Consider the following 15332-nt stretch of genomic DNA (forward strand, 5'->3'; position numbering starts at 1 on the left):
TTTGATTCTGGCCCCACCCAGCACTGGCCCTTGGTTGCCTAGAAAGCAATGTGGCCCTCAAGGTCAAAAAAGCACCCCCACCCTTGAGGTAGAGAGTCCCACCAATGAGGCAAGTATTGGGACTTAGGCAGCACTGTCAAGATCACCACATAACCAGGCCCTCCAGCAAACTAGATTTTCAGAGGGTAAATCCTTCATATTGTTGTGATCTCCAACAGGGGCGCCAACTTATAAAAAATATTGGGGGGGCGGGGGCCCATACCGACTTATAAAAAATATTGGGGGGGGCCAAGACCTCCAAACCGCTGCTGCTGGGGGAATGAAAGGGGCGAGCCCCGGGCTGCCCCGACCTTAAGTGAACCTGTGAGGGCCCGCCCTTTGCGGCAGCCGATTGGCTGCCGCCGTGGGGGGTGAATATTAATGAGCTAGGGGGAATCCCCGCTTCTCGCGGGGCTGACGCCAGGCCCGCGAGATTGTTGATGGGTTGAGAGCCCGCAACCCCACCCCCTCTCTAGATCGGGAGTGGCTTTGTTTTAACTCATTACTGAATGTATTTTAAAAGGTAACTATCGTCAAAGAAGGAAAATAAAAAATACCAACATAATTTTGTGATTTTACAAAGCATAATATAACTAATAATTTTCTTAAATTATTGGGGGGGCGGAGCCCCCCAAACGGATTTTTGAGGGGGCTCGGGCCCCCTCAGGCCCCATGGAGTCGGCGCCTATGATCTCCAAACACAGAGAGACTCCATTTCAGGGCTGCCAGCATGGAATTTGTTGACAAGCACAAAATTAATTAGATTAAACACATTAATATAAATTTGCAAGCAAGCTCCAACTGCTGCTGCTCAAGAGCTGTGTGTTCCATCTCTGAGGATTTTGAAATCTTCCCTTTTCTTCACTCAGCATTTTCTTCATTCTGGAATAAACAAGGGCTGAGCATGAATGATCAGTGTTGGCCACCGAGTTGCAGCTTTTCAGTTATTTGATGCTGACCATGTATATAAACAGAATCATTTTATTTGTGTTTTGCCAGATAATTTCTAACGAGCACTAAGAACGTATTAGTCATTATACCATTTTTTTAAACAGGCCATTAAGCAATACAAATTTCACCAACAACTACTTAAACTAATAACCCCAATTATTTCCTTTAAAGGAAAAATTGCTGAATGAACATTAACAGTGCTTCCTGCCAAAGTGAGAGAAAGAAGGGTCATTCTGTGTTGGTAAAAAGAAACACTGTTTATAAGTGTTTGTTACTGCGGGTCTAGTATGTCATAGCTTAGTTGTGTAGAATCAGTTGTAGAATATTTAGGATATTCTCATGAGTAATAGGTAGATTAACACATTTGATTTGTCCAGTACGAAAGCAACCTTCTGTTCAACAAACAACCTGAGCTAGTACCAAGTTTCCCCATCCCCAGGCAGCTGCTGTGCCCTGTGAGGACCCACCACTGACCTCTGACCAACAGCTGCTGTGAAGGAACAGCTACAGCCACCTCCATTGGCCACGAGCACTGGCCTTCTCTGGATCACATCTGGGTTCAATGGCAGTGTCAACAACATCTAGGGTGTCTTGATGGCACCCTGCTGGAACCAGCCATGACCCAAGTACTCTGGCCCTAAGGTATGGTCTGAAGACACATGAGACCATCACCTTGCTGAAGCAGGTCTGGGCCTGGTCAGTGCCTGGAAGGGTGACCCTGATCACCACAACTCCGTTTTAGGTTCCATGATAGAAGAAAGGCAGGATATGAATGTATGAAAATATGTAAATAAATGGGGGGGGGATGACCCACGTGAGAGTTCAAACAGGTGAGAGGGAAGGGCTGCATGTGCTCAACATGTCACCTCTACAGCCAATCTTCCTGAGTGGAGACTGTAAGGAGTGGAATGGGAAAGCCTGGTGCATGTGGAGACATTGGTGTTAGGGGCACCAATCCTGCTCCCAGTTTGTATTCCTTCTGAATGCCTGAAGAGGATGCCAGTTGCTCCATTCTTCTAGGTTGGTCTAAGTATGACATTTTGTGGAATTACTTCACCCTGTGGACTTGTGGCAATAGTTAAAAACAAGAGCTTGATACAGCATATTCCAAAAGACATTAGAAGACTAATAAACAGTGGATACTGGAAAAGAAAAGAACAGTGATGAAGATTGTTTTACCAGCCTCTTTGGTATTTGAGTGGATGGCTGTCATTTGTTTTGCTACTTTAACCCCCCCCCTCTTTTTGCTTACAGCTACAGCATGCTAAAGCACAGATATTTCTCAGTCGGTTTGAAATTAATTATTGGGGATCACTGATCCCAGACATTAGAGTCTTTGAAGCAGACAATATTTTCATTGTGCAGAGGCAGCCCAGTGAGCCGGATCAGCACCTTTAAACCCTTACTGCAATGTTAGCAAATAATGGCAGCAATCCCAAGAATGTGAAGGCTGCTTGCTTAGATTGGATTTGTATGGCAATTCTTATCATCCATGGTGTTTTAATGCTCTTCCTCCCCCCCCCCCCCATTCACTCCTCTGTAATCAGAAGGTGGCCTAAACTGGAGTTCCTTGGAATGCTGTGCTGGTTTTCCTGAAGGATCATTTTGAGAAGGGAGTAGGAAGGGGTGGGAGCTGCAGGCAGTGTCTGGTGTAGGCAGGATGAGGGCAAGAACAGGACCTTGGACAGTTCCAAGAGGGCCCTGTTGCCCAAAGAGTTCTCTTCCTAGGACAGGTTCGTCCAACTTTTGATACTAAGTGGGCCACAAGAGATGCAAGCACCTTCACAACAATATAATGAAAAATATAATGGAACTCATCTACTGGGTCAGAAAAGTGTCGTAGGGCACCACCCATGAGACAAGGGACTTGCTAGGAGGGCCTCATGTAAGCTACCAATGGATCTCCATCTGAAGAAGCAGCTGAAACTGTCTGATACCGCCACCATGCACTGCAAGGTCCCTGGGTCATGACACCATGCAAAAACTTGCTCTCAAATCCTTCAAATAGACTGCCAGGGAAGTCCTAGTGCCACTTTTTATTTGTAGCTGGGGGCAGCAGGTAGAGCATATGACACCGTTCATTTGGGAATAGTTGACCAGGTGTCTTCTACACTGAACTCAAATATTCCCTCTACAGCAGGTTTGCTTGTTTTGGGTACTCTGGTTCAAGAAAGTAGCAGCATTTTTCATGGAATCTGGTCTTTTTTTCTGCCATGCCAGCTGGATATGTTGAACACAGTGTTATAAAAGGGAAGGAAGCCAAACACAGCATATTGTGGCCCATGGCCTATAGGCAATTGTTGCCCTCACCAGATCCCTGTTACTGAGTATGCCTTTGTGTTTTGAAAAAGGAAACACAAGCCTGAGTTATGCCCTTAGGGTGAGTGTGTGAGGGGGCAGGGGTGTGCTAACAGATCCCACCCTCAATAACCCAAGACACACCAGCTCCACCACTGACCTTCCTGAATTCAGGACAAAGGTCTTAAGGGAGACATGGGCAGAAAAATCCAAGCAACCTTTGCCAAGCTGGATGCAGGTATCCCTCTCACTAGCCACCATCGGTGGAGTAATGCCAGCATCATTCTGCTGGTTTAGAGTAGGCATCCCCAAACTCGGCCCTCCAGGTGTTTTGGGACTACAATTCCCATTATCCCTGACCACTGGTTCTGTTAGCTAGGGATGATGGGAATGTAGTCCCAAAACATCTGGAGGGCTGAGTTTGGGGGTACCTAGTTTAGAGCATTCTTTCCCACCTGCTAAAACAAGACTTTTAGGGAGCAAGTAAGGCATGGGGCTGAGTTAGTCTAGGACGGATTACTACACCAACTCCAGGCAGGCTCACCACTCCTCTGTCCTTCTCAGCTTCTGCCCTGGCCACCATTTGGGACAGTGCTGCAGACGGAGTGGTGGTCTCACCACCACCTCCTGAAAGTCACACTGGGTTGGGAGTTAGGATTGCTCCCTAAGTGTGTTTGAGTGAATGCCTGTAGAATCCTGTCCGTGATCAGGAACTCTGACAACGCAGGAAACAGGCTCAGTAGGCAAAGTTCAGAAGTGGAGCTGATGCACATGGAGATGTTGGGAGCAGGGCTTGAGTCCATGTCCCCTCCCTACTTGATGCCTGCATGCATGATAGGGAATAATAATTCTTGATCAAATAACACTTCCATGCAGCAAAGAGGAAGGATGTAAAGGCCAATCCATTACATAGTAATGGGACCACAGTGAGATGTCACACATTGAGGGCAGAGAGGTTGCAGAGATAAAACACGTTGTTTTTGGTCCAAAGGGGGCACAAAGCATGGGAAGGAGGAAGCTGGATGGTGGTGTTTGTTTGTTTTTTTAAAAAGTATGTGATACTTGTGGATGGCCACTGATCTGTGTGTCTCAATAAACTCATTAGAAGTGGGTTCAAGGCACTGTATGCCAAATTTCAATCTGCGCTCATTTGAATCACTGGGTTGCTTCTAGCATTGTTCCGTCTAATATTTTACAAATTGGCTAAAGCCCAGCAGGAGGCCATAGTACCAGGCCTGGTATCAGCAGTCAGTCAGCATGGTCAAACATCTTCCAGGGCCCACATACTATGGTCAAATTCACACAATATATATAAAGCACATCCTGAGAATTACGGTTTGTTAAAAGTGCTGGGAATTGCAACTCTATGAGCGGTAAACAACAGGTCCCAGAAGCCTTTGGAGGAAGCCATACACTCAATGTATGGTGTGCATATGATCTCTCAGAAAGCCTATCACTGACTCCTAACCTGACCACAGCTGTGCCTTGTCTGGGACTATTATTGCCTTTTCACATTCCTGGGGCCAGTCAAATTCATTTTCTTTTCTTCTTTTTTTGAAGAAGAGTTTGGATTTGATATCCCGCTTTATCACTACCCAAAGGAGTCTCAAAGCGGCTAACATTCTCCTTTCCCTTCCTCCCCCACAACAAACACTCTGTGAGGTGAGTGGGGCTGAGAGACTTCAAAGAAGTGTGACTGGCCCAAGGTCACCCAGCAGCTGCATGTGGAGGAGTGGAGATGTGAACCCGGTTCACCAGATTACGAGTCTACCACTCTTAATCACTACACCACACTGGCTCTCCAGTCAACTTCATTTTCAATTTGAATGTTGTGAAACAGCAATTTTACACCCCCCTCTTCCCAGTTGCTTCAGTATGTTCAACCAAGGTAACCATTCTGTTGACACATGAAGCCCAGGGGGAAGAAAGAATATTAACCACCACCACCTGACCACATTTATAGACTGCTCCCATATTGCAACTTGCATTTCACACAGGAATATTTATCCCTGTAGATGTTTAGGGAATGCATGTACAAATGACCTTGGTTTAATGGCAGGGCAGGAATTTTAGATTCCTGCAAAGGGACTGTCTTCCTCCCACAAGAAAGGGTGAGTAATTTCCATTTGTGGAGCAGAAAGATCTTTCAGGGTGAATTGTCCCCTCCTCCCTCAGGAAGCCAAAATACAAATTCCCCAGTAAACCAGGCTGCTGGCAGGGATCACATTAAGTGGGAAATTAGCGTACCTAATAGTAAGGGGAGGGGGAGGCAGACCTGCTGAAATCACAACTTGTGCTTCTAAATTTAGAAATCAGCAAATAACTTGCTTGTATCAGTTTTCAAATGGCTTTCATTTTCATGAAATATAATTAAATTCAGATTTGGTTTTTTTTTAATGGAGATCAGGTCCTCTAGGTAAGATCTCTGTCATATCATTCTTTCTTTTCTTTTAGAGTGATATTTTCCTGTATAAAGCCAGTCATCTTCATGTTAAGTACGAGCCGAATGATGGGAGTGAGTTGTAATAAACAGAAAAATATTATCAGCAACAATACATTATTGCCACATCTCAGAGCCTAACAACTAAGTGTGGAACAGGGAGCTTTAACATGACAGAGAGAGAGCAGAAAAGAGAGAAAATGGTTATTGCACACATTCTTGTACAACCCACCGTAATTTAAGATTACAGCTTTTGTAGAGATGGAGGCAGCACTGTTATTATAGTGCGTGGAAACCCTATTTTGAGACCCTTGCATTATTTGGTCAACAGTGCCATCAATTGCCAGGGTCCTGGTGACTCACAAACATTGCTCCTGGGACTCACAGCAAAGATTCTGCAACCTGCCTTTTGAGAGTCATTGTCATACCTCTTGCTCTGTACAAAAGGGTAAGAAACTGTTATGACATACGGCTATACTTTTGTTCCTACTGGCTAATGGAGCTCAGAAGGTACCTCTTTCTCAGACTGAGAAAAAGCGAGCTGGGTGTGCATGATAATTTATTAACCTATAAAATACAGACATCTTGGTGTTAAACAGCTTGACTTGTAGTATACTGCTGCCTGCTTCCAACATCCCTGGGCAACAAGAAGTTCAAAGGGCAGAGCTGCTGGGTTTGGTTTCCTTTAGAGGAGAGAGCTCTGGAGATTTATAGTGTTTTGGTAACGGTTGCCTTCTTTACTAAAATACAGGCAGAACATAAGTGGAGGAAAACAGCTGACACTCATACGAGACAGTGGATCTGCTACCACACTTCATATCCCCAAACAGAGACCCTGTACGCCAAGCAGTCAACAAACAAATCCACAGCTTCCTTCCTTGTTTGGTGTGCACCTGGGAGATAATAGTACAGGTAGCAGGGGTGTAGACAATACCAGCCAATGATGTAGTATCACTTCCTTCTCGATGGAAGTTCTGGTTTTCTGCTTTGCTGAGCCTACTCCAGCTGATGTTTACATGCTCCCTGAACTGTGACAATGAGGCCTAGAAGCATGCTTTTTAAAAGGTCTCTTTCATTCGTGGATATCAAGTTCTCAAGCAAATATAGGAGACCATGCTTGCGCAGTGAAATTGGAGGCAGGTGGATTAAAGCAGCATTGTATCCCTTCCGTGGAAAAGGCATGGGAATATTTTGTTCAAGATGGCGCTTGGGCAATACAGTGAAAAATAAAATATGATTATTTCACAGCAGCAGGTAGCAGCTTGGTTTTATGTTTTGTATACAGTGTCCATGAAATTTCCTTGACATAAATTTAATTGTTAATCTCTCTGTAATTAGTTTAGGGTGTGCATAATGTTATCAGAGAAGGCCCTCCTGAGGTTTTTGGAACCGAACAGCAGCGCTAAAGCTATTGCGGTAATAGCCAAAATTCCCAGAAGGCCTCATTCTGACACACAAAAAGCAATGCACATAAGCTTTTTCTTTTGCAAATAGCCGAGTGGGGAACACACAATCCCTTGAACATTTTCAACAATATTCTCTTCCAAGTACTTACGCAGGAGAAAAATCCCACTACATTTATCTGTCTTCGGGAACTTTCACTTCTGGGTACCATTTTTAATCACTTTGGATCCTGGTAGCAAGCAACATATTGAAAGACATTTTGAATACTTCTGCTACCATAGAGAATTTCATTTGCCTGCCCTTTCTCCCCTTTCAAAAACTAGGTAAAGTATAGGGACACAATTTCTCCAATGTAGAAGCTGTGTAGTAGCCAGGTGATAAAAATTAGAGCAGTGCAAGTACCAGAAGCCTGTTTCATGAGCTATAGAGAGTACCAGCTGACCAGGGCACACAACTCTGCCCCTCTTTTCCTTGGCCATCTCTTCTGAGCATGCCTCTTGACTGGCAGAGAGGGACACATGCAGAGATGAAACATGTAACCTCCCCTCTGCATCAGGAACGACTGGGTGATGCCATTAAATCCCATACAGAGATGTGGCAGAACCATCAGAGAAGGCTGATAGGGAAGAATACAAGGAAGGAGCAGTAAGCCTGGCAGAACCATCGGGGGCAGTCTCCTCAGCCATCACATATTTTGGCCTTGCAAGAGTCTTTGCTTGTTTCATTCTCAGCAGACAAACAGGAAGTAGCTAGGAACCACAACCTGGTGTTGCCCAGCAATCACTGGTGTTCCTTCCCAGTCCTCCCTCAGCTTGGCAGAATGGCCAAGGTGGAGCTTTCATGTGGATTCATCTAGTCCAGTATTCGATCACTGGTTTATCTAGCTCATTATTGTCTGCACCAGGTGTGGCCCTCCCGATGTTGCTCAGCTACAACAATCCATCATCCCTGGTCACTGGCTACACTTGCTGGGGCTGAGGTCCCCACATCTGGTCTACTCTGCCTGGCAGTGGTTCTTCAGGGTTTCAGACAGAGGTCTTTCCCCACCCAGCTGGAGATGCTGGGGACTAAACAGGAGTCCTTCTGCCTGCAAAGCAGATTCTCTATCACTGAGCTCTGGCCTTTTGCCAGCTTGAGACAGGCATCTGTTCAGGTATCCTGAACAGATATACTATTACACCCTGAAAATACAAGCACAGGCAAAGTGGAACCCAAACTGTTTGCAGTTTTGAAACTGTTTTAGTTTCCTAAGCCCCACTCTTTTCATTTGAGCTTGGACTATAATACATGGTTAGGATCTTTGAGAAGATACATCATACAGTATGTGAAATGAATGCTCTCCTCTGTGCGCCTGTCTGCATTTCCTTTATGAGTTGGGTATAAAAAGCCATTCTCCCAACAGAAGGCGAGACTTGTACATTTCAACACCATCTGCTGAACACATGTTTTGTGAACCAGACATTTCTTTTCTGACTTTTTTTTTTAATTCCCAGGCTGGCTGTACACATTTTCATCTTGCAAACCATTTACATTTTAAAACAGAAGGAAGAAGATGCATCGATGTCATGTGCCATTGCCATTAAAAACAAACAAACTGTAAAGGAAAGATTTGGCATAGATCTTTTAAAAATAAAAACTACAAGAAGAAAATAAATAGGAGGAAGAGAAACAAATCATTCTGAAGCCACATTTTTAAAAGTGTAACAGCAGCCAAAACCAGGTCAAACCCAGCCAAACAAAGGGTGGTCATTTGTTATGGCCCTTGAAATTGACCTATCCTCATACTCTATTTTCCAGAATCTTGCAGATTTTTTGTAAGGAAAAAGTTCCCTTTCTGTTTTTGCTGTTAGGAAAGTGATGGAGAAATTTCGGCCACCATGATGGCCAGAATTACTGTGGTTTCCCCCATGTGCTGTCCAGTTCACATTTATGTTTCTTTGCATGGTTGCACCAGCTTTTGCACCATGAAAATGAGCTAACTTTGTTTGCATGTGTGAACAACTAGCCTTGAGGGGAAAGGCTGTGCCTTTAAAATGTTCCTCGGGTGTTAACAGACTTCTTCTACATTTCTTCTCCGAATGCAGCATCGACACAGAGGCAGCTGAGTGCATAAGCAGCTGCAGTGGCCTTAAGGTCTCAACACAGAATGTGCTGGCAGGGAGCTGAAATGCTAAGATTCGTAGAATACATCAGTGCCACCCAAGCTACAAAATCTGGAAAGAGTTACAAGGATCTTGAAAGGAACGGTTTCCTTTTTAGGCAAATTATTATTGACCATGAGAGAGGAAAAGTGATTTGATAACAGAAACATACTAAGCACCAGCTGTTCTTTAGAAACGGTTTGAACTCAACTGTAGCAGTCACAGAGAGGTGCAATTACTGTGTCTTGCTCAGTTCCAAGGAAAACAAGGTTAAAACTTTGGCTTGCATTTCATGGTGCTATGTCTCTCTCTCTCTCTCTCTCTCTCTCTCTCTCTCTCTCTCTCTCTCTCTCACACACACACACACACACACACACACACACACTCTCACACACTTACTTAAAGGGGACCCTGTGACTACTATCAGTTATATAACCAACTCAAAAGAAATCAGGCACAGACTACTTTCTGAGCCAGGAAAGACCAGCACATTGGTCTTCAAACAGTTGAAAATACAGCAGGGAAGGCGTGACTCCTTTCTAGGGAAACAAGATATATGAAACACATTGTGAACATATTCTTCACCTTATGAGTGACAAACATTTTGGGGAAACCCAATTCCAGGACATGGTCTGAGGGTACTAGGAGACCACTACCTTGCTGAAGCTAAACTGGTCTAGGTCTGGTCCATGCCTAGGTGACTGAACATATGGGAACCATATGACTACTGTCTTGGGTTTCAAGGAAGAAAGATAGGATATAAATGTAAGAAAAGAAAATTTTAAAAGTGATATGGGCTTAGAGGGGGATATTTCAAAGGTCAAATAACCTATATTCCCACGCTTTACTTTGCTGCATGTTTTGTGATTTAAAATCTCTGCTGGGGCTCTCTCACCAAGGAGTACTTGGCCCTAACCCGGATCTAGGCATCCAGGGAGTTCTCCTTTCTATTTTACCAAACAAGCACAATCAACTGATGGACTTACCTTTTGCACCTGGGGATACAGGGTCCAAATGGGAGTGCTGAAGATGCCTGCCTGTTATCCACATTTTATATAGAAACACTGGTGTATCCACAATGACCAGGATTGCCATGAACTCTGGGTAGTCATCCAAAGAGAATAGGCAGAGAGGACTGAAGAACACAGAGCCAAAACCTAGAGATGTGGGGAGGGATGAATTGTAAACATCCAGATCTTTAGTTGCAGGTTTAAGTCACACCCACACCAAACATTTAAAGCACATTTAGCACATGGCTTCTCACAAATAATCTTGGGAACTGTAGTTTACCTCTCATAGAGCTGCAGTTCCCAGCACCCTTAACAAACTACAGTTCCCAGGATTCTTTGGGGGAAGCCATGTGCTTTAAATGACATGGATCTAGCTTTAGTTAGACTTCTTCTGGGAGAGAAATATTTACTGGAAGAGCTTTCTGAGGCTCTTTTGACAAATAAGAATTGGTCATCAGCTGTACTATATTGTATTAGTGTGTGAATCTCAGGTTAGAAGAGTGACTGCAGTGGCACTTAACTATACTTGGAAGTAATAAAACAGAGCAGGAAGTGACCAAAGTGACATAACTGATATAAATTACCCAGCAGGGAAGATTAATAGACAATTTCCTTACAAGCTGTGGAAAATGTAAGCACAGGCAAGGCTGCTGAAGAGAGCACTTGGTTTATGATTCTTGGATTTATTTCTGTTTCGTATGCAGCTGGTGCAGCCAAGTCTACAGTATGCTTTTCAGATAGTAAAATGTATGGAATAGAAGGAGAGAGATGGTCAGACAGATATGGTATAAGATCTGCTGGACCACTTCAATGCACCTCACCTCTGCAAAATCTGTGGCACTCCACAGATAAATTCTAATCAGCTTGATGTAATCAACCAGACCTTGGAGATCTGCCGACTTTCTGAGTCCCCACTAACAACACACTCAGCATAACAGAAGGTTCTTCTGGGTGGTCTTATCCCACTTGGCTTCCATGTGTGCAGAGACATCACTTTTTTGCATCAAGCTGGGACGAAGACTGCTGATTGGGTGCTAAAGACACACATGATTAGCCTCAGCCATGTGGTTGGAGTATTCAGAGAGAGAAAGAGGAAAGGGCTGTATAGCTCATTGATACTGCATCTGCTTTGCATGCAGAAGGTCACAGGTTCAATTCCCAGTAGGGCTGGGAAAGAATTCCTGCCTGAAACCCTGGAGAGGCACTGCCAGTCAGTGTAGACAATATTGAGCTAAATGGACTAATGTTCTCATTCGGTATAAGGCAGCTTCCTGTTTTCCCGGCAGTGTAGGCACTGGGCTCATGCTACTGAGAAACAGCTCCCAAGCTTGTGTGTGGACCTGAAAGTCCTTGACATCTACTAATAAAAGGACTAGGTACCCATTGATGCGAAATCCCATCTTCTGTCTGAGATGCTGAAGAACTGCTGCCACACTGAAGGTGGGGAACCACATGTCCTGCAGGAATGAGATTCATCGAAAGGGTCCAGCATATCTCTCTCTCTCTCTCTCTCTCTCTCTCTCTCTCTCTCTCTCACACACACACACACACACCCATGTGTGGGGGCATGTCCATTTGACAAAGCTATGGTAGGACAAGGTCTTTATTAGGTCTGCTTAAATGTAAGGAGAAAGCTTTCAGGCTCTCCAGAATTCTTCTGCAAGCAGATTCGTAAGCGAATCCCATCAGAATAGGATTGGGGGAGCTGGGTGTGTATCTAAAGCCCCAGGATCTCCAGTTTGCAACAGTCTTAGGATTCAGTAGGGGTTATGCAGACTGCATTCAGATCAATCTCATAGGACAGGAATTTTTACGATTAGCTATGCTGCCTCCTGTTTTGAAACATCCCACTTGGTTTGACTTACCTGCTTATACCTTTAAATCTTCTTGCAATCTTGGTTGATTCATAACAAATGAAAGTGAGGGGGAAAACATACCCGCTGAGTTTCATGCTTCTGCTAACCCGGGACAAAGGGTCTGCATTCCCCCCATCACTTTTGAATGGGAAACTTAATTGTTCTGGGATAGTTTTTTTTATTCTTACACTGAGTTCTTTGTTTGTTCCTTGAGTTCCCCTGTGACATCATTATGTAGCTCTTTCCGCCGGTCGTTTCCAAAGGGACTGCTGGAGACAGGCGGGAAGGAACGTAAATCCAAACAAAGCACACACAGTGTTGATCTTCAAAAATAAGCAAGGCATAGGTGAGCGCCCAGCTCTTATTATAGGAGGACAGATGGTTATTTAAGAGCATTTTTAGGATTCTCTGAAGAGCTTTCTTCCCAGTTAAAAATATCACTGTTATTTAATTCCTGCTCACAAAACCCCTTGTCAGGTATTCAAAAAGAATGTGGGGTGTGGGGACGGAGGTGCATATACCAGGCATGCCCAATTCCCCTCAACCTTTCTGCATTAATTTCTAAGCATGTATGGCTGAACAATCTTAAAAGCCTTTTTCAGATTTTCCCACTTAACGCAGGAATATTGGTGTGGAGAGGTATCTCAAGCACACCTGGTGATATTTGGGGTGGGGCCACCCTATCCTTATCCCTTCCAAGCCCTTATGTGTTCTTTTTGAACACCTGGTGATATTTGGGGTGGGGCCACCCGATCCTTATCCCTTCCAAGCCCTTATGTGTTCTTTTTGAACACCTGAAGAAGGCACTTTAATCTAAGGCAAGAAGCAGCCATTTTAAGCACCAGACATTTGACTGGAATACTGGATCGAACTTCTTAACTGTGCTGGTTATAAATATATGCAAATCCCATGGTCTTCAATGGGACGTGTGCATGAGTAGCTTATTGCCAGGGCTGGGATGTCGGCAGCAGTCCGGAGCAAATCATGAACCAAGGGCAAAGGGACAAAGCCAGGGCTCAGGATCAATGAACAAGCCAGGGACAAATACAAACCAGGAGACTGGCTGGAGGAGCAAACTAGGACAAGTCTGACCAAGGAGCAAACCACAAGGCAGAACTGAAGAACAAGTCAGGACCAGATTTGCCCAGAAGGCAGAGCTAAAGTGCAAGTTGGACCAAACAACTAGCCAAGAAGCAGGAGCAAGGACAATTTTGATAGGAAGTAGGTCCATCATATTACATATGGAGAACCACAGAGTTATTAGAAATTCAAGTGTCCCTGAGGAATGAAATATTGGAGTGATGGGGGCAATGCCCTCCCCTATAAATGCTGCTCCTGCTACAAAAAAAACCCCACCCAAATTTACTCGGTAAATTTGCTTGGTGCTGTGCTAGCTTTCTTCTTTTACCTCAGTTCGTCTCTTTTCAGTCACCTGAGAGTATGTTCTTGAGATTGCCTTAAAGAAAGAAGAAGTGCTTTTAATTTTCCAAGGGAATGAGTCCTTGGTTTTATGAGCCACCAAACATGTACCTCACACACGTAATTTATGAAATGACTCAGAATTACAACTCTCTGAGGTAATGATACTGTCCTCTTTTTGATCTCGAGTTGCAAGTCCTGCAAGACAGGACACAGAGCTGTGTGACACATTTCCCTTGATGTTTCTGACAGGACCGAATATCAACCAAACCAGCAGGGGGAAAGAAATTGCCATAGTTGCAGCATCTGTGCTGAGAAATTGATCCGGTGAAAATTGCTGTGGTTATTGGATCACTGCAAAACTCAGATTATATTGTTTTGGCCCTGAACTGCATTTGGCACAAACAGCTGATTTAATTACCGGTATTGTAATTATGTGCGTAGAAAATGTTGGTTTTACTGAGCTTAAAGGCCAGACTGGCATGCATTAGAATTCAGTATACTGTACATAATGGGATTATGTAAAGGCTTCAGCAATTTGCCCGATAGACAGTCATATACATCCTTTGACTGCTGGCTGGGCTTGCCAAAATTAATTTGGAGTCATTTCCCCCTCTTCTATTTTTTTTTGGGGGGGGGGACACACATTGGTGTTGATGATGGTCCAGCAAAACAGCACATGCAAGAGTTCAGGGAGTAGGGAAAGGCCTCTGCCCCCCCTATCTAAACATAAAAATGGAAGGGGGAAGCTGACTGAATCAATCCCTGGAGAAAACTTCAAGAACATGCTGTTTTAGCTGGCTCACAAAGGATCCTTTCAGGGTATCTTGCTTTTGAGATGGATGATGCAGCTGGCCTGAATGGGAGGGGAGAGAACAAACATAAGCCAGCATCTCTCTCCGTGAAAACACTCTGTGTGGCAACAGCTATTCCCTAAGAAGATCTTCCTTTCATCAACACATCCAAAAGAACACCCAAAAAAAAAAAAAAACAGATTCACTTAGAGATGCTCTACAAAAATGGCAGCTTCTGGGCTGCATTTTTGTACATAAGGCTCCATCTCTCAATGTAAGGTTTGCATCTGGAATGCTGTCCACTGCCCCCACCATGATGGTTATTCTGTACCTCCATGGTTTGAGGACATAATATTTCTGAATACCAGTTTTTGGGCACCGCAGGAGGGAGGGTGCTGTTGAGCTCCGGATCTGCTTTCAAGCATCTGGTTGGCCCCTGTGAGAACAGGATGCTGGGCTAGATGGGCAGTTGGTTTGATCCAGCAGGCTTTATTTTTGTTTGCACAGTAGGTCCACAGCATTGATTCATTTGTTAGAGTAATTGATTAAATGATACGTGCCTACCACTCAGAACAGAGTTTTGTTGGCATAGTTCCATTCTGGCAATTCAGGGGTAGGGTAGAGCCTGAACGTTCTTTTAAATTTTCAGGATGGGCTTACTTTATTGTTTTAAGAGGTGGCTGAAATCTCATCTCCATATATATATATATATATATATATATATATATATATATATATATATACAGTTAAGAAGATCCTCAATGAATCTCCTCATAGGAGCTGATGAGGTTCTCCTCCCCGGAACCTTCCTTCCAGCTCATGTTTCCTGAGGGTTTGGCTGGATGCACTTGGGTTGCCATGAGCACTCTTCCTACCTACGTTTCCTGGGGGATGAGCCAGAAAAATGTTCATGAGAATGTGCGTCCTTCTGACCCAGCCCCCAAGAAATGGAAGAAGGACGAATGCTGAGAGGAAAACAT

The sequence above is a fragment of the Podarcis melisellensis genome, assembly GCF_964234715.1.
Source record: "Podarcis melisellensis genome assembly, chromosome: 3".
Classification (NCBI taxonomy): Eukaryota; Metazoa; Chordata; class Lepidosauria; order Squamata; family Lacertidae; genus Podarcis; species Podarcis melisellensis.